At 47.5% G+C, this 7,914-nt stretch overlaps 1 long non-coding RNA gene across 1 annotated transcript in view; it reads right to left on the reverse strand.

Annotated features, from left to right (window-relative positions):
- Positions 1 to 7,009, reverse strand: part of LOC147751145 (uncharacterized) — a 77,978-nt gene extending 70,969 nt beyond the window's left edge. The window contains exon 1 of the long non-coding RNA XR_015299944.1: positions 6,912 to 7,009. This is a non-coding gene — a long non-coding RNA (uncharacterized LOC147751145). The remainder of the gene's footprint in view (positions 1 to 6,911) is intronic.
- Positions 7,010 to 7,914: the final 905 nt, after the last annotated feature.

A 7,914-nucleotide genomic window follows, 5' to 3' on the forward strand; every position in this document is an offset into this window, starting at 1 on the left:
CATCAGTAAGTAGGATTTCTGAGTTTAGAAAACCTGTTTGCACTCTTACTACTGACGCTGTTGCTTCTTCTACAAAGGATTTCCTTGATGCTGAGTTTGGGCGGACGTAGGCATTCATTAGGATTAACCTCCAATTTTGGCATTTGCTCGAAGTAAGAGAAATTCCCACACACTGGAGACGATTTGATGAGCCCGGCAGGTCCCAGGAGGTGACTGCGCTTTTTGTTGATATATAAACTGCAAGGCCGTCGCTCCCTCTTCCTGGACAATTCAGTTAGTCAGCTGGAATGTAATGGGTTTTAAAGCCTTCTAGGTGCTGCGGTGCCATAAGCCATGTCTCTTGTAGTAACAGTATGTTGAAGCCCCGAAAGTAGGAAATGGTGGCGTTATCCTCAAGTTTGCTTGTTAGGCCATTTATGTTCCATGAACAGATTTTTAGAGGAATCTTTTCATGGCGGTCCTCCCTACTGGGATGTCAACGTAAAAGGCGGGTTGTATTCAGGGCGCCGGCCAGCCATGACCATGAACCCACCTCGTCCTGATTCCTATTTGATGTAATCCCGTCTTCTTTTGCTTACCTCATTGAGTGGACGGAAGTGGGAGTTTTGTTGCGTGCGCCCCTGAGGACGGAGTATACTGTACCCCTCCCTGCACGACTATGTTCGTCACCACAGCTTCCCTGTAGAACATATGGATAGCCCTCTTCCCTGCCCAGTTGTATCAGTATTCCCCATTGCTTAAAGGTGTCAATTAACTCTAGAATGTTATTCATTGCCTCTGCGGTACTCCAGGTGACCTTTGTGGATTCATTTGAGTGGCCTTGACATGGTGCAATGAATTCTACCGATATTATGTCTTGAGTTCTAATCGCGTCTGACAATCCCGACGCTTGTATCAACTTTAAGATATTGCCCCGATTTAGGATATCATGGCTACCTTTAGACTTATATTCTGGATAAAAGAGGGTAGAAAGGTTGTCCCCACTCTGAGCTGTGCTAATCGGCCTAGGCATTGCCTCTGTTTTGTCCGTGTTGGACGTTTGAGCAACTTTTATCAAAGGATCCGTAGAAAAGATCTCATTGCGGACAGTATCGAGCCTTACATTATTTACATGACCAAAGTTCCAGTTAACACTTGCTGGGAGTGCGCCCTGTTGGTTGTTGACACAGTTTACTGTGTCTACCTGCTTTAAAATGGGGCCTCCAGGCAGCCTTGTCGCGAGTTTTGGTGTGCGGTTCACAGCCATTTCATTCTGCTTGATGGGTGTGTTAGGGGGAGCCATGTTGGTAGTGGTTTTTTGTTCTTTTACTTCAGTAAGCAAACATTGTCCCGGAGGAGCCATTGATGGTTTCTTTGCTGTTGACGAGCTGGAAATGTCGCTCTTCCTTCTATCACAGTCCTAGTTAATTGGTTGTACTTCCGTTGTTATTCCTGGGTCAGAGGGATTTTTTCCCTCATCGTCTCCGGAGGCTCCAGGACGTCTAAGGGTGTTGAACATCGGGTAGAGATTTAAGACTTGCTTGCTCCTTCTCATTTTGTTGCGTCCTTTCCGCTTTCTCTGTCTTTTCACTTTTCCCGCAGGGTTACCCTCCTCTGGTACAATTGGGGAAAGAGGGGTGGAACTAGCTATGCTGGTGACCTGAGGAGATTGCTGTTCTCTCATACCGCCACCTTGCACCGCTTTCTCTTCAGGTCGTGAGGAGTTGACAGCTTCTTCCCCTCTTAACCTTGAATTGGAAACTGTTTTTGATTGACGGGCTTCACTTAAATTACCTAAATCTGTATCGCTGCCATTCCCAGGGGTAGTTGTAGCTTTTGCTATTTCTTTTAAGTCTGCTACAAGCTATTCCATTATGCCTGGGAGCGAACAAAGTTTCTCCACTATTGGTAAGCATTCACATCCTTGCTGCGGGCGATCTACAGTTTCCTGGGCCCGTCTGATCAGGCTATTTAGATTTGAGATCCTTTCGTCGATTTTGGCAACGTATACAGCAAGTGTATTTAGAAGGTTGATTTGAATGTCCATTTTGTCAGCCTGGTAGGACATTGCATCTGCTGACTTTTGGAGGATATCGAGGGCGGTAGCCCATGCTTTTTCTTGTGAGGGGACCTCGCTTTTGTCCTGCCTTGGGGTTACTGATGGCTGAGGAAGGCCAGGGATTGAGTTCCCATATGAATGCAAAATTTTTGCCCATTCCGTCGAATCAAAGTAGGAAAGCTCTTTCATGCCTCCCTCAGCATCTTCTGTGTTCATTATGGTTTCAGTAGGCACTGGCTCAGGTTTGCACACACGGTGTAGATCCTGTTGGTCAAACCCCCCCCCCTAACTTCACCCCCCCCCTCCCCAAGGGAGGTACCTTGACTTTCCGCGGTGAAGGCGGTGTCGATGCCCTTGATGAAATGAAGCGCAGATTCTCCATTTTGACTGCACGGGATGCTGAAGCTGGCTTCAGGAAGCGTTTGGTTAAAGTTTTCCAGAATGCTGTTTTTTTCTACCGCTAGTTCTACGTCGGTTTCCAGTGTGTTGAGGGCAACACTGGATATGGATGTGGCAAATCCGGATGGAGCAGAGTTGTGGCGACACGCTCTCTGTCTTGAGGGGATCTTCCTTACTGGGCTCCCCCTGACCGCGGTTCGAACTGCCGTTGGTGGTTTGGTGGAAGCAGTGGTTGACATGTAACTGCGTTGGGAAGTCCTTGATGCCGCGTTTGCTGCGCCGCCCTTGGAGATAATCACCAGTGGGCTTAGGGGGATTGGGAGCCCAGTGATGTTCTTGTTACTAGAGAAGACCGTTGACCCGACGTCCTTTATGTAATTAAATGTTGTTGTTATCTTTGGTTGATTTCCAATACGTTTACTGGCCCTTGTGTCAGGACACTTCCTGGAGGCGTGGGACTTGCTTTCAATTATGATATCAGTGTCGCTCAGCAGCAGATTAGGTGACCGCTCAGGGTCCGAAACTGTCCTCACGTTTCTCCCTTTGCTTTTCTTTTTCCTTTGGGGAGCCGTTATCCTCACCCTGCCAGATCTCATCTCAAGGCGAACAGAGTAGATAAGGAACGGTAGCTGAGGGAAGGCTCACAGGACTCCTACTGGGCCTCTACCCTCGCTTCAGCTGCAGCTTCAGTCAACTGCTACTGTCCACTGGCCACCAATCGCTGGGCGCAGGTCACAAGTCACAGGTCCCAGATCACTGATCTCTGATACCTGCACACTCCGGGCCGCAAGAGGTTTACTAGCATTCAGGCATAAAGCCCACAAGCTTGTGCCCCTTGCCTCGTTCCCGCTTTCTCTTCTCTTCACCAGCCAGCAGCCCCCAGCTCCCTGAATGGACAGACAGACAGAGCAGGAAGGATTGCTTTGGGTGGTGGTGGTGACGACGGTACAGTCTAGAGCCTAGGGCTTAGTTTTTAGCAGGGACTGGGTGTGGGTGTGGGTGAGGTAGTTTTCCGCCGTGTCCCACCGCCCAGTGGCCCAGAAGGCAAGCAACCGTATTTGATAACACGAGCCTCAAACGCTGCACCCCTACCTCTTCAGGTGTGGCCAGGTCACGATGCGTGGTCCGTGGTCTGAGCCTGGATCCGGCCCCTTGGAGCAGCCTCTTGGAGCAACCGCACACCTCCTACCCTCAGCAACTCGGCTTGGCTATGCAGCTACGGCAAAGCAGCACAGCGCTGCTCGGCAGGGCAGGGAAGGGAAGGCGGCAAAGGCAGCACGTAGCACACTCCAGGCGCAGCACGTAGCACACTCCAGACGCAGCACTTCGCTGCACTCCGCTACGGTCTCACTTACTGTCAGCCGCCAAACCTCACAAGAACGTGGCATCCTCAGGTACTTTCCTCAACAGTGCACTGCTGCACAGCTGCCGCTCATCAACCGGGTTAAAGCCGGGTTTCAAATACGGCGGTGATGTAAAACGCCTGTGTCTCCCGAGTTTGCCGCAGTATGCCCGGACTCCTCTCACCGCGGCTTCTGTGGCTGCCGCGGCTTCTAACGCCGGTGTCTCCCGAGTTGCCACAGTATGCCCGGATTCCTCCCACTGCGGCTTCTATAGCTGCAGCGGCTTCTGTGCCACGGCTTCTATGATTACCGCGGCTTCTGTGACTGCCGCGACTCCAGCGTCTCAAGTCCTTTTGTCTTTCTATGCGCCACAGCTTTTTTCCGGGCTCAACCGCCGTTGCCTCCGCTCCTCACTCCTTGCTGCTGCTCACACCGTCTCTCTAGCGCCACCGGAAATGAATCATGTTGCTGCTAACAATTGTGATGCACAAACGCAATTCAAATATGATATGATAGATATGTTGAACATATTATTTTAGATGAAACTATTTTCTCTACATCTATTCTCTCGGTTAGGTGTATTGTGTTTTGCATATATTTTTGCTGAAATTTTTGTCTCTTAAATCTATCCACTCCATCATGCATAATGTAATTGCTTAAAAGATGAGCTTGTATTCATTTGAAATGTGATGATGCTTTTTCTCCTTTGTGAGTTAAGTATTTTCTGATCAGTGTCAAAGTGAAAGTGCTCCCTGGGTACATTTTAATTGTGATTGTTTATCCATGATTGCCATATTTGTCTTACCAGTAGGTCCCTAGTAAAGTGCACCGAGTGTGCCAGGGCTGGTAACTCAAATGCTACTAGTGGGCTTGCAGCACCGATTGTGCCACCCACATACGTAGCCCTGAAAAGATGTCTCAGGCCTGGCCCAGCAGTGCCTATATGCAGTTTGTTAACTGCCATGTTGACCTGGCCAGTGCACCCACTTGCAAGGCCTTTTCCTTCCCTTTTCTTACACGTAGGACACCCCTATGGTAGGCCCTGGGCAGGGTGTACTGTATGTGAGAGGTAGGACATGTACTAGTGTGTGTAACATGTCCTGATAGTGAAATACTGCCAATTTCGTTTTTCATTATTGAAAGGCTATCTTGCCCATAGCCAGAATGGGGAATGCTGTGTAACCTTTTAACCTGCATATCTTTCCATAGGAGTGAGATAGAAAATTGGAATCTGGTATCCCTGAACTCAGAATTTCACAACACATCTTTAAGTAAGCACTTTTTTTTCTGTGTTTGAAAATAGCACTTTTAGAAAGTGGATATTTTCTTGTTCAACCTTTCTGTATGCATCTGCCTGTTTGTGGATTGACTGTCTGGTTTGAGGATAACAGGAGCTGGGGTGGCTCCAGGAGTCTTGGTGAGCCAGCACTAGGCTGAATAGATCGATCTGCATCTAGAGTGGTGGGAGGAGTAGTACCTGGGCCTGAATAGGGCTGTGCCTGCATTCTACAATGCTGGCTCCACCTCCTGTGGTGCATCTGAAGCCCCTGGCCCACATTCACAAAGGAAGAAGTTGTGCACTGGCAGAGTGCACCCAGAACTGGTTTGGACTGGGTCCAGGACCCCTTACACCTAGAGAACAAAGACGTTTGGGGTATAAATATGAGAGCTGAAACCCATGAACTTTAGATAATCCAGGAATTCAAGAAGAACCTTTGGCGAGGAGAAGAGCTGGATAAACTGAAGAGAAGGACCGCCCTTACTTTATGTTCTGTGGCTAACCTGCAGTTGCTATTCTGCCAAGGAAAGGAGAAGGACTTTGCTGTGTGCTGTGTCCCATGCTTGAAGAAGATCTCCAAGGGCCTGAGAAGAACTGGCCTCCTGTTTTGAAGTCACAGAAACAAAAGGACTTCACCCCCAGCTCCCCCTGAACTCTGCTGTGTGAGTTCTGACCAGCCTAGAGTGCTTTATCCAGTTTTGGGGCTTCTGGAGGTTGTTGCTCCTGTTTGGTAGCTGGAAGAAGAAGAGTGAAAATAACTGCAAAACCCGACACATCGCTCTTCTTGAGGCACGTTTCACCGGCGCATCCCAACGGCACTAGAAGATTTCCATTGCATTGCCATGCTGCTGCGAAGATCTATGCAGTGCCTGTTGGTGCTGCAAGAACCGACGAGGGACTGAGGCTGAAGAGGACCGACACTGCGCCGCACAATGCCGCCACATCGATCACTCTCGCATCCCCAAGATCTACGCATCGTACCTGTGCGAGATGCTGTCCTGACACATCGCCTGCAAACCAGAACCGGCCCAAAGACTCGACACATCGCTCCCCCTACAGACTTGGCTCGACGCAATCCGTCCGTTGCATGCAGCGAGGATGTCGCATCACCTCCTCAGAGTCTCAGGAGTGTAGCATCTCTTTGTTTTCCGACGCTGCAGCTGTTTGGCTAGGGAACTTTTGTCGCATCCCCAGGTACTTTGGTGCAAAGTCACGCACCCATAGATTTCTATGGTACATGTTCTCGAAACCTTTTTGAAGTCATATTTTTAAACTGTGTATGTTAAATGTTTGTAATTTTGGGCTTGTGTAGTTTAGATAATGATATTTTATTTTTCTAAACTGGTGTGGTGTCCATTTGTGCTGTTTTCACTATGTTTCTGTGAGTGTTGGTACAAAAACTTTACACATTGCCTTTGGGATAAGCCTGTTCTCTCAAGCCAACCTACCAAGGGGGTGAGCAGGGGTTATCTAAAGTGTATATCCCCCTTACCCTGACTAAAAGCAAGGGTCCCTATTTGGTCAAAGGTTTCTACCTCTGCCAACTAGAGACCCCCAGTTCTAACAACATGATGTTAAAATCCAACAACATAAGATATAATAAGACAATATAAAAATGGAAACATCAACATTTCTTTGAAACTTATATATGTTCTCATTACAAACACTGCTAAACAATTCATAGTGTGTTTTTTAAAACACTAAGAAATGCACCACACTGACAATCATCCAACAACACATTTTAAAGGACAACAAATGGCACTGGCAGCAAGGGTCTAAAAAGGCACATAAAACACGAGGCATGACAAGAAAACACTTCCAGACCAAATAAATTGGCAATAATTAGACTTACCTCCTTGCTGCAGCTTGTGTGCTTCAAGCTGGAAGTGGGAGCTTGGAGGTTGGGCCACACTGTCCTCTGGAGCCTCCTATATAGTGGGGTGACTCTCAGGTATCACATATGCTCCTGGGAGGGTACTCACAGAACATCCTGTTCTTTTAGCCGTGCCCAGTGCCGGAGGTTGTTGCAGAGCTTGTGCCACTCCCTGGCCCTACAGGTGTGCACACCCATTGCACTGCAGCATGTGGTGATCCCCTGCCACATTTGGATCCACACTGCATTACTCAAATGGGTGTCTGCGTCCACGTACAACTGAAGAACTATTGGAGTCCCCTCTTATTTATTTTCTATGCTTCTTGCGAAAAACTTTCTGCCATTCTCTTTTTGATCCTTAGCCATTTTAGGGGGAATACATGACAAAAGGAGCAGCAGGATGGGAGAGGTTTGCTTTGTGGTCAATGGATAGGTCAGGAATGGTCTGTCTCCTGTTCCTTTATTTCATATTCTGTTTGTCATGGTTGACAAAGAATTACACCTGGACTACGAAGTTCTCTGCCTATATAGCAAGAAAGGAGAAATCTCCCACACATGTGAAAGCAATTACAAAAATTAAGGATAAACATAGCTTTGGAGTTTTGAGGGTTTCCTTATTGATAACGTACTGCAAAAATAATATCAATACTTTCTGATTAATGTGAGGAGAAAGGGAATATTAATATGCATGATATACTCCTCCTACATGTCATTCTATACACACACTACATGTGGTGTATACTGGTGTGACTGTAACTTATATGTGTTGGTGAATGACATATGTTGTTGTAAAATGGAGTACATGGAAAAATACGTTAATGATGTCTAGTAGAATTGACTATACTATTCTGAATGCAAGATTGGTGGTGACATCATGGTTTTGCTACAGTGGGGCCCAGGAAGGTATATGTTGAAGGCGATATAGTCCGCGATTCATTAATCACAATAATCACTTAACACCGTCCAACCACTGTGACGCATC

This window comes from Lissotriton vulgaris, chromosome 1_1 (assembly GCF_964263255.1).
Source record: "Lissotriton vulgaris chromosome 1_1, aLisVul1.2, whole genome shotgun sequence".
NCBI classification, from domain to species: domain Eukaryota; kingdom Metazoa; phylum Chordata; class Amphibia; order Caudata; family Salamandridae; genus Lissotriton; species Lissotriton vulgaris.